At 52.6% G+C, this 13,116-nt stretch overlaps 1 protein-coding gene across 5 annotated transcripts in view; it reads left to right on the forward strand.

Annotated features, from left to right (window-relative positions):
- Window positions 1-13,116, forward strand: part of RREB1 (ras responsive element binding protein 1) — a 135,331-nt gene that overhangs the window by 37,366 nt on the left and 84,849 nt on the right. For 2 of the 5 annotated variants that reach the window (XM_062184329.1, XM_062184318.1), the window contains exon 2: window positions 5,719-5,860. The exons of the other annotated variants lie outside the window; for them this stretch is intronic. The gene's annotated coding sequence lies outside the window, so the exon portion shown is untranslated. The remainder of the gene's footprint in view (window positions 1-5,718; window positions 5,861-13,116) is intronic. 5 annotated transcript variants of the gene reach the window in all.

Raw genomic sequence — 13,116 nt, forward strand, 5'->3', positions numbered from 1 at the left:
GATGTGGATGTGCCGGCCCAGGGTGTGTTCGCCGAGAACTGGCTTTGGTCACGGCCTTAATGTCACCAGGACGTGACGCCTGAATGGCCTGAGATGTATTTGGGTGCAGGTCAGTGAGGCTTAGGAGGTTCCTGGTGGCAGCGCCTCCAAGAAGCCGGCCCGGCCAGCCTGGGGCTGGGGACAGAATGATCAGCTTGTTAAGCTCTTGCAAATAAATGACTGACATGTGGACAGTGTGTGGAAGACCAATGCCACAGCGAGTGGAAAGGGGATTTGGGCTCTATATAAAGTGTCCCATTTATAAACCCCCAGGAACTGACCGAGCGCTGGCTGCTCTCTCGCGATGAACACGACTGTGCAGGAAATAAACTGAGCCGGTCACGTCACAGAATTCTCTTAGATAGTGTTCATTTTCTAAACGTGGGGCGTTCCTCTGATGCCTGCCTTGCGGATACACACATGAGGGCAGATTTGAGGAGACGTTACGAGTGTCATAAAACCATCTCGCTGGATAATAGGGTGCTGAGCACCAGCGAGATGTGATGCAGAGCTTTCTTTGGCTGTGCATTTAGTAATAAATCCACCTGTGATCTAACTGCACATATTCCTGTTATCTATAGTATCCCAAGAGAATGTTCCCTGGTGTTAGCTCCTTAAGAAAAGCAAAGAAATAATCCCGTTTTAGAGTTTGTATGGAGACTTTATCAATCTCATTAATATTGTTAAGTATCTCAAGGGAAAAAAAATAGGCCCTCTGTGGCCAGCGTTGCAGTGCAGCGGGTTAGGCTACTGCCTGGGTTGCCAGCCTCCCATATGGGAGCTTGTTTGAGTCCCAGCTGCTGTAACTCTGATCCAGCTCCCTGCTAACGTGCCTGGGAAAGCAGTAGAAGGTGGCCAGTTCTTGGGCCCTTGCACCCACATGGGAGATCCAGATGGAATTCCAGGTTCCTGGCTTTGGCCTGGCCCAGCCCTGGCCATTGTAGCCATTTGGGGAGTGACCAGTGGATGGAAGACCTCTCTGTTTCTCTGTCTCTCTCTTTGTAACTATGCTTTTCAAATAAATCTTTTTTTTGTAAAGACCTTCACTTATGTTAAATTTTTAGGTTTTCATTTTTTTTCCAAATAAATTTATCCTTTAATTCCACTTTTCCATGAACATTTGTGAGGGGTGGTTGGAGAGGTAGAATGCTCCTGTCTGCTGATTCACTCCCCAAATGCCTGCAACAGGCCCAGGCCAGGGTCCAAAGCCAGGAGCTGGGAACTCAATCCAGATCTCCCACCTGGTGGCCGGAACCCAGGCACTTCAGCCGCCACTGCTGCCTTCCAGGTTGCACGTGAGCAGGAAGCTGGAATTGGGAGCTGGAACGCTGTAGTGTGGGATGTGAGCTTAAGCAGCTCCCTAACTATGCTAGGCCAAATGCCTGCCCCAAGTTTTCATTATATTTAAATGATTTTTTTTTTCATGACTCCTGAAAGGCATGAAAAAAGAAAAAAAAAAATCCACTCACCAAGAAAACCCAACGGTTGCCAAATAGCTATAATCAGAGGCGATCTTCTCCCAGCACCGGGGCCTTGGTGTTACTTTCCAGCTCTGGCTTTACAGCTGGGGTGTAGCAGGAGATCCAGGACATTGCATGAGTGGGCGCCTTTCTGTGGGCTCTGCACGGAGGTGCCTAAAGAGGTGCACTGTGACACACCCTGCGAGGTCCAAAAGCAGCAGGGCCCCCATCACCCCAGGGCAGGGCTTTGCCCACGTCTCAGTGGGGAGCAGAGAGCGGCTGGCTGCTCAGAGTTGATACAGTGTGTGTGCATGTGTCCACAAAGCCATTATCCTCCTGTGCCCTGTAGAGGGAGCAAGGGCAATCCCGGTAGGAAGGGATGCTGTCTCCGGGTACAAGTCCTTGTGGAGGTGTTATCCTGTCCTGCAGACCTGGAGGGTCCTGTGTGATGTTCCTGCATGTCTTTAAGTTCTCTCTCTCTTCTCTCTCTGTGTATTTTATAAATTTCCTGGTTTAAGTGGTTCATCTAGGTGTTCTGTGTGGCAGTTTGGGCATGTGGAGAGGGGACAGGGAATGGTAGTCATTTTTGTGAGAGATAGTGGTATGTTTCGTTCCACATGGTCTGGTGGGCATTCTACTGTGGTCAGCTTACTACTTGCATATTAAATTGCAAAATGTTCCTACATTAACTGGAAACTGATTTAAAAAAAAAAAAGGTTTTGTAGTTAAATGCTGGTGCTTTTAAAGACATCACCTTCTCCTGCTTGGGAGAAGTAGGTTATAGATTCACACATGATTAAATAAATGAGATTGAAATACTTTTGCTGTGATCTGCCCCAGAGGAGCAGTTAGGAAATATGACACTTGTCCACATGTCCTGTTTCATAGGTCGTAGGGCTCTGCTCCAAAACCCACAGTGTATTCACTTCAATATATATATGTTTTATGTATACTTAATTATTTCAAAGGCAGAGTATGTGAGAGAGAGAGATCGTCTATCATCTGATTCACTTCCCAAATGACCACAACACCCATGGCTGGGCTGGGCTAGGCTGAAGCTCGAGCCAGGAACTTCACCTGGGTCTCTCATGTGACTGACAAGGACTGAAGCACATCTGTTGTCTGCTGCTTCCCGGGCACATTAGACTGGAGTTGGATTGGAAGAGGAGTAGCTGGGACTCAAACTGGTGGGACCCACTGCACCACGGTGCCCGCTCCTGTGTTCACTTTTCACGTTATCAGTATATCTTCGCATATTTCACTTTGTATATGGTAGGCAACTACTCACATAATCGTCTTGCAATGAAAAATTTTGGCATTTGGTGAGAGACCCAAAATGGGAGGTTAAAAATTGTTCGCTTAGGCCGGCGCCGTGGCTCAACAGGCTAATCCTCCGCCTTGCGGCGCCGGCACACCGGGTTCTAGTCCCGGTCGGGGCACCGATCCTGTCCCGGTTGCCCCTCTTCCAGGCCAGCTCTCTGCTGTGGCCAGGGAGTGCAGTGGAGGATGGCCCAAGTGTTTGGGCTCTGCACCCCATGGGAGACCAGGAGAAGCACCTGGCTCCTGCCATCGGATCAGCGCGGTGCGCCGGCCGCAGCGCGCTACCGCGGCGGCCATTGGAGGGTGAACCAACGGCAAAGGAAGACCTTTCTCTCTGTCTCTCTCTCTCTCTCTCACTGTCCACTCTGCCTGTCAAAAATAAAAAAAAAAAAAAAAAAAAATTAAAAAATTGTTCGCTTAGGGGCCAGTGTCGTGGCATTCCAGGTAAAGCTGCTGTCTAGGATGATGGCATCTTATGTGAGTGGCTAGTGGGTGTCCCAGCTGCTCCTCTTCTGATCCAGCTCTCTGCTATGGCCTGGGAAAGTAGTAGAAGATGGCCCAAGTCCTTGGGCCCCTGCATCCACGTGGCAGACCCACAAGAAGCTCCTGGCTTCAGCCTGGTCCAGCCCCCACTATTGCGGTCAGTTGGGGAATAAACTAACAAATGGAAAATCTCCTCCCCCATAATTCTGACTTTCAAATAAATATTTAAAAAATTTTTTTATGTATATCCATGAGTAGAAGTGAGTGAGAACAGGGCAGAAATCCTGGCTGATTTTATAAAATGCCTCACTAGGTGTTTACTAGATTGGACTTATCAGAGTGATGGTGTGGATATTCTTGTCATTATGATAGGCATTATTCATCTACCAAACAAACCTTGAAAAATCTCAGTGGCTCAACCCATAATATGCCATTGCCTGATGGTACAAAATCCTCTGTTGTCCTGGCAGCTCTGTGGTGTAGCTGCCTTCCAAGCAGTAACCCCGGGATCCAGGCTGCTCTCGTACCTGCCCCTGCCATTACAAGTGCTTCTAGGAGAGAACTGTAGGGCTCACACGTCGGCTTTTAGAAAGCTTCGGTCTGGACAGGATAGGCATCAGCGGCGTGGGAAACCCACGGCCACGCAACCTGCCTGGCTGCACAGGTACAGGGTGCAAGGAAGTGTGCAGGAACACAGGGATACTCGAGCAGTGCCCAGCTTGGCCTTCCCTTCATCTGCAGAGGGCTCACTGTGCACGGCGGTGAAGCAGGGGAGGCTCAGGCTGAGTTCGCTGTTGTGTAGAGCAGTGATTTCCAAAGTGTGCAGGCCGGCATCGTTGGGAGCACCTTGGAAACCCCGATTCTTAGGTCCCAGAACCATAGGTGCCAGTCTCCAGGTGCTGCTCTCTCTGAATGCAATGTCTCTAGCTCTTGTTGAACTCACAATTGGTAAAGCTAAGCCCAAAGCACAGCTGGGCACTTCCCACACTGTGTGTGCAGGCAGCACGTGGCGGCTCAGGTGTGAGCACGCAGGTGGTAAGAGACAGTGCTTAGGGAGCTGCACTGTGTCCCGTGCAGGGGGACCTCTCACCCCAGTTGTTGGAAGAAGGGTCTCATCACCATCTTGCAGATGAGAGAAACTGAGGCACGAGGTTCTGGAACTGTCTGTGGGCAGTGCCACATGGCCAAGCCGCTGACCACAGCTGCCAGTGGTGGAGCTGGGGTTTGCACCAGCCAGGGTGGTGCCGTAGTCCCCTTGCTGATCTCTGGGAGGTCTCCCGCCAGGCCACACAGTAGTGTTTCGCTTTTTCTTTGAGTGCAGATGGTCCTTGAGACGTAGCAGGAAACGTGCTGTCGGTGACAGTTCACAACACAGGCCAGGTCCCTTCACGCCCTTGGTTCCTTGGCAGTTTACGTGTGTGGTGGGCTGGTGACAGTGTTGGCCAGATAGCAATGGCTCCATTGTTTAAAACTGAATGCTGGCCGGCGCCATGGCTTAACAGGCTAATCCTCCGCCTTGCGGCGCTGGCACACCGGGTTCTAGTCCTGGTTGGGGTGCCGGATTCTATCCCAGTTGCCCCTCTTCCAGGCCAGCTCTCTGCTATGGCCCGGGAAGGCAGTGGAGGATGGCCCAAGTCCTTGGGCCCTACACCCGCATGGGAGACCAGGAGAAGCACCTGGCTCCTGGCTTCAGATCAGCGAGATGCGCTGGCCGCAGCGGCCATTGGAGGGTGAACCAACGGCAAAAAGGAAGACCTTTCTCTCTGTCTGTCTCTCTCCCTCACTATCCACTCTGCTTGTCCAAAAAAAAAAAAACAAAAAAAAAAACAAAAAAAAAAACCTGAATGCTCAGGGCTGGCATTGTGACGTAGTAGGTTAAGCCGCCACCTGAGTCGCCAGCATCATTTACGCGCGCCAGTTTGAATCCCGGAGCTCTGCTTCCGGTTCAACCCCCTGCTGATGTGCCTGGGCAAGCAGCACAGGATGACCCAAGTCCTTGGGCCCCTGCACCCACGTGGGAGACTCAGATGAAGCTCCTGGCTTCAACCTGGCTCAGCCTTGGTTGTTACAGCTACCTGGAGAGTGGACCAGCGGATAGAAGATTCTCTCTCTCTCTCTCTCTCTGACTCCCAAATAAATAAATTAAAAAAAAAAAAAAAGATAAATAGAACTGGTTGTTAGGGGCCAAGTAGGGCACCAGTGGGCAGTGGTTTCTCAGAGTGAGGGGGGGGGTCACTCGCACCAGAACCTTCTCTGCTTAGCTTCTTTGCAAGCACCCGGCTCGTGAGAGGCCCTGCTCTCAGGTGGTCGTAGAGGTGCTCGCCCTGGGCCCGACTCAACCAGGTGATCTGAAGACGGTTTCTGTCTTTGGGAGCTGGACTTCATTTTAATACAGAAACTGTTTTTCCTCCCCCAGAAACATCCCCCATCACAGAGGCCACCCCGTCGTCCGAATTTTGAACTGATGGAAAAGACTGTTCCAGATGGCATGGAGAGCTGCTTGTTTCCTGGCATCTCGTTAAAATTTGTAATCATTAACTGCGTTTGCTCCCTTGCAGGTGGGCCTGGTGTGTGTTTTTGTTGGGGTGGGCCCTCCCTAGTGCCTTTGTCTCCCATGCTCAGCAGACTAGAACTGAGACGGCTGCTGGCAGCTCTGCCCGGGACGGTACCGGCCCTGACTCTAGGTAGAGGATAAAGATAGCATCGCCCCTTTCGGGTTTCATGTTGGCTGGGAGCAGCTGCTTGGCTTTGTATAGCTCTGAACATAGCATTTCATTCCAGAACGGCTGAAATTTTTAGTTTTCTGCAAGCCAAGGGCTTAACCGCTGGGTTTTCTCATTGAGTTTGAAGAGTCTAGAATTTTCCTTTGAGAAACAGTTGCTTGTCTTGGAGTTTAGTAATTGAAGCGAAGGGAGATGGTGGAGGGGGGAGAGGGAGAGAGAGAGAGGGTGGAGACTATTTGCATACGTTGTTTTAAAGCTCCCTGCACTTCCTTCCCCTTCGTCACTTTAAATGGTTTAATTTGCTTAGGTACTGCAACAGGGCTGTAGGTAATTGAAGTAAATCCTGAGTCAGATCCAAACAAAAGAAGAAAGAACAGACCTAAAAAAAGAGCAGCTGAAGGCACACTAATTGAACCCCGGAGTGGAGTCGCCGTGAGAAGGGCAGCCCGACCAGCCCCTGCAGGATCTGCCGGCTGCACTCGGCACAGAGCCGCGTTTGGGGTAGAGTTAGGAAGTTCTGGCTGAACAGAAAGCGAGAGGCTGTTTGGAAATGGTTCTCTCTCCTCTCCAAGGACCCTGTGCCCTTGGTGTCTGTAATACAGAATCAGCTGTTTACTTCGGTGGAGCACGGTCCCTCGTGTTGAATTGGGTAACTGTTGGAGGAGAAGGAGCAGGCTTGCCTCTAACAGCTGGAATGTGAGATGCAGCCTTTGAGCTTCCTCTGCCCACTGGGAAGCAGGATGTGGCGGGCACCCTGGGGAGGCAAAGAGGCTGCAGAGTGCCACTTGGCTGCCGCCCTGGGCCCATTCCCGGTCAAGAGCACCTTGACATCACGTGGCTGTAAATACCTCTGCTCACCCAGGGCTGCCCCTCTGCTCAGGCTTCACCCTCCCTGGCTGTAGAGGAGGGAGCGGCGAGGGAGGGCTTTGTTTGTCTCTGCCACGGCTGCCACTCGGCTGCCACTCCGGGGTCTTCTGTGCCTTAAATCCCAGTTCGCCTTTCCTGCCCCTCCTGCCCCTCCTGCCAACTGCCTGTCTTCAGGACATCACGCATCAGTAAAGCCCTCAGGTGCCTGCTGTGTGCTCAAGATCAAGACCATCCAGCAGCTTCCTGTGTCCTCTCCCAGGTGCCTGTCTCTCTGCCCAGGGGTCTTTCCTGTCTGGGGCCTCCTGCCACCTTGTTCCTGTCTCTTGGCTCAGCTGCAGCCCCACCCCTCGGAGGGGTCTGTACCCAGTGTACTCAACATACTGGATCTGTTTCTTTAAAGATCTTAGCCCCAGCCCTTAGCCATCACAAACTTCTTCCCATCCTAATGCCCTGGGCCACTTGCCCCTGGCAAGACTGCCAGTCTCTCCTTCCTCCATTTGCTCCTGTACTGGTGTCTGCAGCAGCCGCCTGTAGGTCCAACTTCCCCTCCCTGTTCCTTTGTTCCCGATTCTACTCTGTGCTCCCTCCCCTGCAGTCCCACACCATGTTCTAACAGGTTTCCTTACAACTTACATCATCTTTGCAGCCTGCACTGAGCCCACAGCTCCTACTGCCCCAGACCCAACCCTGGCTTCCCCAGCTCCCCTCGTGTGCCCCCACTCCCTCCACAATGCTCCCTAGCCCGGGGCAGCACCCGGCTCCCTCCAGCCGTTCTTCCTCCTCTCTGGCCCTCCATGCACGCTCTATACGCCTGCTCCTGCTGTTTCCCTCCAGACCCCTATCTGGTGAGCCCATGGAGCACCCACCCCACTCCCACTTAGCAGTGGGTCACCAGCTGCCCGTCGAGGTAACTGACATGCTTTTTTGTCATCAAAAAAATATTTGGAGGATTTCTCCCTACAATCGTTTGTAAGGAGGTGGCGGGTCCCATTTGCTAGTTGTTTTTTTTTTTTTTTTTTTTTCAGTTTTCTTTTTTTTTCCAGCCAGTTGACGGCTTAAAGGCTAGGAAAAAATTGGTTCGTTTTCATCTTCAGAAAAAAAAAACAAGAACTGAGGCCAGCTACCTCCCCAAATGCTTTCTTTTTTTCTTTTATAAATCAGACACTTGTCCCACTCCCCTGGCTGTGACTTGAATTTTATAGTTGATATAATCCCTCCTTTACAGCCTATTTATGCATTGCGATTTAAGCAAGCAGAACTGCTCAGCGCACAGGGAACTTAGTTTTAATTCTTGGCTTCCATTTAAAAGACCCACAAAAAGCCGCCAGTAGCTTTTGTTAATTGCAAAACAAACATACTCCTTGAGACCACCCTCTATTCTGTGGCCCAGTCGAGAGTCCCAGGAATTGGTCATGTGTGGGCCATCGTCACCTTTGTGGCCGGGGCTGTTGCTTGTTGTGGGAGGGTCTGCCTGCAGCCTGTGCGGCTGGTGGCGATAGTATCGAGAAGACAAAGTCCGACCTGGTGGGCTCGACCACTGCTGTACTCCTTACTTTTCCAGGGAATCCTAGACCCTTTTGAAAACCTGATAAAATTTGTAGAGTCTTTTCAAAAAACAAATACCACCTAAATTTTGCTGACCGTTTCAAGAATATGACTTGAACTTGTCTGTGAGGTCATCCTCAATTCAGTTTGGCCTGCAGTGGGCTTATCAGTAGGTGTTTATAGAATGAGATGAGCCAGTGCCAGGCCCCAAGCTGCAAACCAAAAATGCATCGACTGATGGAGGGATCTGGGAGGGACTGAGGTGGATTTTTTTTTTCTTATATATTTTAAATAATTTTAGATTACAGAAAATTAATAGTGATTCAATTATACTTTTACTTTTTTTTTTTTTTTTTTGAAAGGCAAAGAGAGAGCTTCCATCCATTGGTTTACTCCCCAAATGCCCCTAACAGCCGGGGCTGGCCAGGCTGAAGCCAGAGGCCTGGCCCTCTGTCCAGGTCTCCCACATGCATGGCAGGAATGCAGCTACTGGAGCCATCGCTGTTTGCTTAAACTGCAAGGTGCATATTACCAGGAAGCGGGAGCAGAGCTGCACCTTGAGCCTAGGCACTCAGATACAGATGCAGGTGTCCTACACAGCATCTTAACCGCAGTGCCAAATACCTGCCCCAGGTATACTTTCATTTAGAAAAATCACCATATTCCCGCGACCTCGTTTCCCATAGTCTTTTCTAGACTTTGTAGTACATGTTGGCATAGCATAGCGTGCTCCAGGGTACCAGTGTGGTTGGAAGGCTTGACCTAACGTTACGCACACTTTCCGGTGTCTTCCACGGCAGCCTTCGTGTTTGAGGCGGGATCAGGCTCCGGCAGGCGTTGGGTGGATGGAGCAGAGTGGGGATGACTCACGTGGGAGGGGTCCATTGCTTCAGGAGATGGTCCTCTACCAATGGCTTCTGGGTAATTTGCCGCCCTGCACTCAGCGTCATAAAACCGGGCAGTTACTCTGCTCCCATGCCTGCAGGTAAACCCACACTACACCATCCCTCATCATGCTTCAGGGTTTGAAAACTTCAGAAACAAGCAAATTATGGACTGTAATCTAGAAACCCGGGATTACTAGAAGGGGGAAAAAAAAAATAAACCCATGGACTTTCCCGTGCACTTAGCCACATGGAGCTGTTTCAGACTTCAGTGACGTTCAGAAAGTCCGATTCCTGAGCCGCGTTGCAACATACCCACCGCCTGGACAGCGCAGCCCTGCGTGATCAGATGTGCGCAGTGCAGTGTTTGAACCGCGTTGGGATTGGTGCTATGGCAGGTGCTTAGAAAAGAACCGCTTTTGGTTTTCTCTGCAGTGCCTTCTGGTTGGTGAAGTGTGGGCTTGGGGCATTCGGGGAGATGAGGCTTTCGAGGCACAGCCCCGTGTCCCCGTCAGTGTCCCAGGACGGCCCGTTTCCTCGGTTGAGTCGGAGCTGACCCCGAGTGTGCGTGCTTCAGTGCACGTGGTGGGTGTTTCCTTGGCCGCAGGGGTTTCATCTTCCTGTGCCCGGGAGCCCCCCGCCTTCCTTGTCCCCCTCCTCCTCTTCCCGACTGCTCCTTCCTGGCCTTGAACACCTAGGTTTTCCTTCCAACGGAGGACTCCCCTCTAACCAGCCCGAGCTGCCATCCGCCCTGGACTCCCTCGTAGGAGGAACTCTCTTCCTCCCTGGGAATGGCCTTGCTGGCCACTCTGTTGCACAGTGCGGCAGCCAAGGTCCTCCAGGGTGGCTCCCTGGCCCGCACCACCAGCGCCCGCAACAGTCCCCGCTCCCCATGCCTGTTCTAACTGGTTCTGGAGCTTCTCATCGCCCCCTTTTAAAACTACTGCCAAGTGCCTTTTAAAATATGGATGTGAGCATTTCGTTCCCGGCTGTTTTTCTTTTTCCTAAGGCCCTTTGGTGGGTTGCCACAGCAGCGGGATAAAGTTCGTCCCTCTCGGATGGAACCTTGACCTCGGTGTGGCTGTGCCAGCCCCAACTCTGCCATTTCCCCCACTCCTTTCTTGCACACGATGGCTCCCTGGGGGTTTTCTTGTCACAGAAACAAAGCAAAACTCCTTGAGGCAAGAAGTAAGGGCACTTACTCCCGATCCCCACCTTCCGGCCATCTTCATCATCCCGTCCTAGAAGGGAAGGGAGCCGTTTAACCTCGAGAAGGTGAGCGGGGATCCCTCTCCACACCGTGCTCCTGCTCTCCCTCGGGGACTGAAGCCCGGAGCTTCCTGCAAGCTGGGCCTTGCTCCTGCCCCACTGCCCTGCACTGAGCCCGGCCCTTGAGACGTGTGGGTCCTCTGGTGGGGATTTCTCACTGCCCCGCTCTGGGCCTGCAGCCCCAGGAGCGGCCGTGTGGCCGGTGCAGGTCTGACACCCGGGAGCTCGGTGGACTCTGACATCTGCAGTAGTGCACCTTCAACCCTCGGGTTTTTCCACTGACACCAAATCCTGCCCTACATGCGGGACACACGATGACAGTGTAGACACCTTGCAGAGAAGGTACATAAATGTGCCTTTTCTTAGACTTTGGCCAGACCGCGAGCAGCAAGGGCAGGGCTGGAACCGCAGCTGCTGGAGGTTTGGGTTCTCCTGCCGCCTTGTTTTGTTTTGTTTTGTTTTGTTTTGAAATCCAAGGTGGGTTTGGTGGCTAAAGTGAGGGAGTGGTGGTACATGCGGAGGAACCGTGGAAATCGCAGGACCTGGCACAGTGGATGCGTTCATGCCTCCCTTATGCTTCTAAGAAATCTGTTTTCTCCTTCTGCAATCTAAGAAAAATTAAAAGACCATTTGCCTAATTACTGTCACTGAGAATACTGGTCTTTGACTCCAGATCTGGGTGGTAGGGAATGTGTGATCAGAACTGGTGATAACACGGTGCTTCGAAGTCTCCGCTTAAGGCAGGGGGAGCTAGGAGCACTTTGCACGGCTGACTTCAGACTCCCCTGACATTAAAATGGATCTTGACTGCGAGGATATGAGAGTCGTCCCCACAATCAGCAGTTTCTTGGGCAGGGGTTGGGGGTGTGGCCCTTCCCTTGGCCAGAGCGTAGCACTGGGGCCCGACTCTAAGGAGTCCCAGAGACTGGCGATTTGTTCTATAGAGAGCACTCCCACTGTGGCCAGGAAGCCAGTGTGTAATCCGTTAGGTCCTTTTCCCCCCACCCTAGGAAAATTCTGTTTCCAGTCTGGGACCACGCCGGCACCTCCCTGGCGTCTCGTGGACTGTAGGGACGCGTTGGTGAAGAGGTCGGTTCTTGACTTGGGTTTGCACTTCTGGGTTTGAGCTGGGGGCCGGCGGAGTGTGACATTGTGTTCGTGCGAGTGGTGTGTGTGTGTGTGTGTGTGTTGCCCAGGTGTAGTGGGCTGTGTTTTCTTTCCAGAATTGTCAGGAAGCATCTTCGAGGGCTTTGAAAAAGCTTTCCTTGGGTACGTTCGGCGAGCACGGTAGATGCGTGATTTCGCGAGGTTTCAGTTTTCTTTGCCTGTACAGGTTGTTCCTGATTTCATGGCTGGGAGGATGTGGAGGGTGCTGGAGATGGACTGCTGTCCGGGCCCGCCCCGATGGGCCAGGTTCTTGTGGCTGCAGGAGTGGGCGGCTTGGGCCTCACACAGGTGTGGTGTGGCTTCTCTGGCCGCTGCACAGCACTGGTTTCGCAGGCCCCGCCTGTCACCTGGTTCTGCTCCCCGTCCCCTCCTCCTCTCCATGGCCTGGCCTGCCCAGCCCTCTACCCGGGAGGTTGTGAGGGGTCAGAGAGGGTATTTCAGTTAGGAAGTTTCTCTTCTCCCTAATTGATTCTGCTGTGATTCCTTGTATCATCGCAGAAGCTCTGTCTGGGAGACTTGTCAACATCTGATTTTATCATCTTCTTGACCCATTAACCTCGCTCAGGCTGATGGGGCTGCCTTGCGCGGTGGGGAGGCGGGGGCCTCGGACCCGTGGCAGGTGAATTCTCGCTGGCCGGCCCACCTGTAAGTGACACACACAGCCTCACAGCTCTTTCTGTTGCCGCACAGAGCAGGGGCGTTGGTGGCTGCCCTGAGAGCTGGGTTTCCCTGGAAGGCTCCTAGCACCAGGCAGATGGCCCTAGAACACCGAGCGTCCCAGCAAGAGTGGAGGCCGAGGCGCATGGTTGGGCCAAAGGGGTAGGCGTGTGCGAGGAAGCACGTGGTGTGTCGCCCTGGGTCCCTGTGCTTAGAGGGTGGTGTTCCCTAGTAAAAGCAGGGTGAATGGTGTTGAACCCAAGCTGCCGTAGCCAACTGCTGAGGTTTCTGGACTTGGCTGCAGGTGGCTCAGGCGTTTGCTGGGTGAGCCCGGAAAGTCAGCTCTCTTCTCGCAAGCCTCGGGCCTCTCCCACACCGCGCACGGGCAGTGCTTGTCTGTCTGCCCATCCGTCCATTGGACTTGGAGCCTGTGAAAGTGGGAGCTGAAGTGGATGCTGGGTAGGTGTTGCTCAGGCCTCCTGCCAAGTTCTGGAGGCAAGCCTTTGAACCAGTCACATCGCCCCTCTGGGCTAGCAGCAGGAAGTCCAGCCCCTGGCCTCAGTGTGGTCAGTGGGAGATAAAAGGGAGCACTGTTGGGGGCGAGGCCCCTCCCCTTGACGGATGGCAAACTGTTAAGGGAAGATAAAGGGAAAGAGTAGGGCCGTCCTCTCTGAGGAGCCTTTATCACGGGCATTTGATACA

The sequence above is a fragment of the Lepus europaeus genome, chromosome 3 (genome assembly GCF_033115175.1).
Source record: "Lepus europaeus isolate LE1 chromosome 3, mLepTim1.pri, whole genome shotgun sequence".
Classification (NCBI taxonomy): Eukaryota; Metazoa; Chordata; class Mammalia; order Lagomorpha; family Leporidae; genus Lepus; species Lepus europaeus.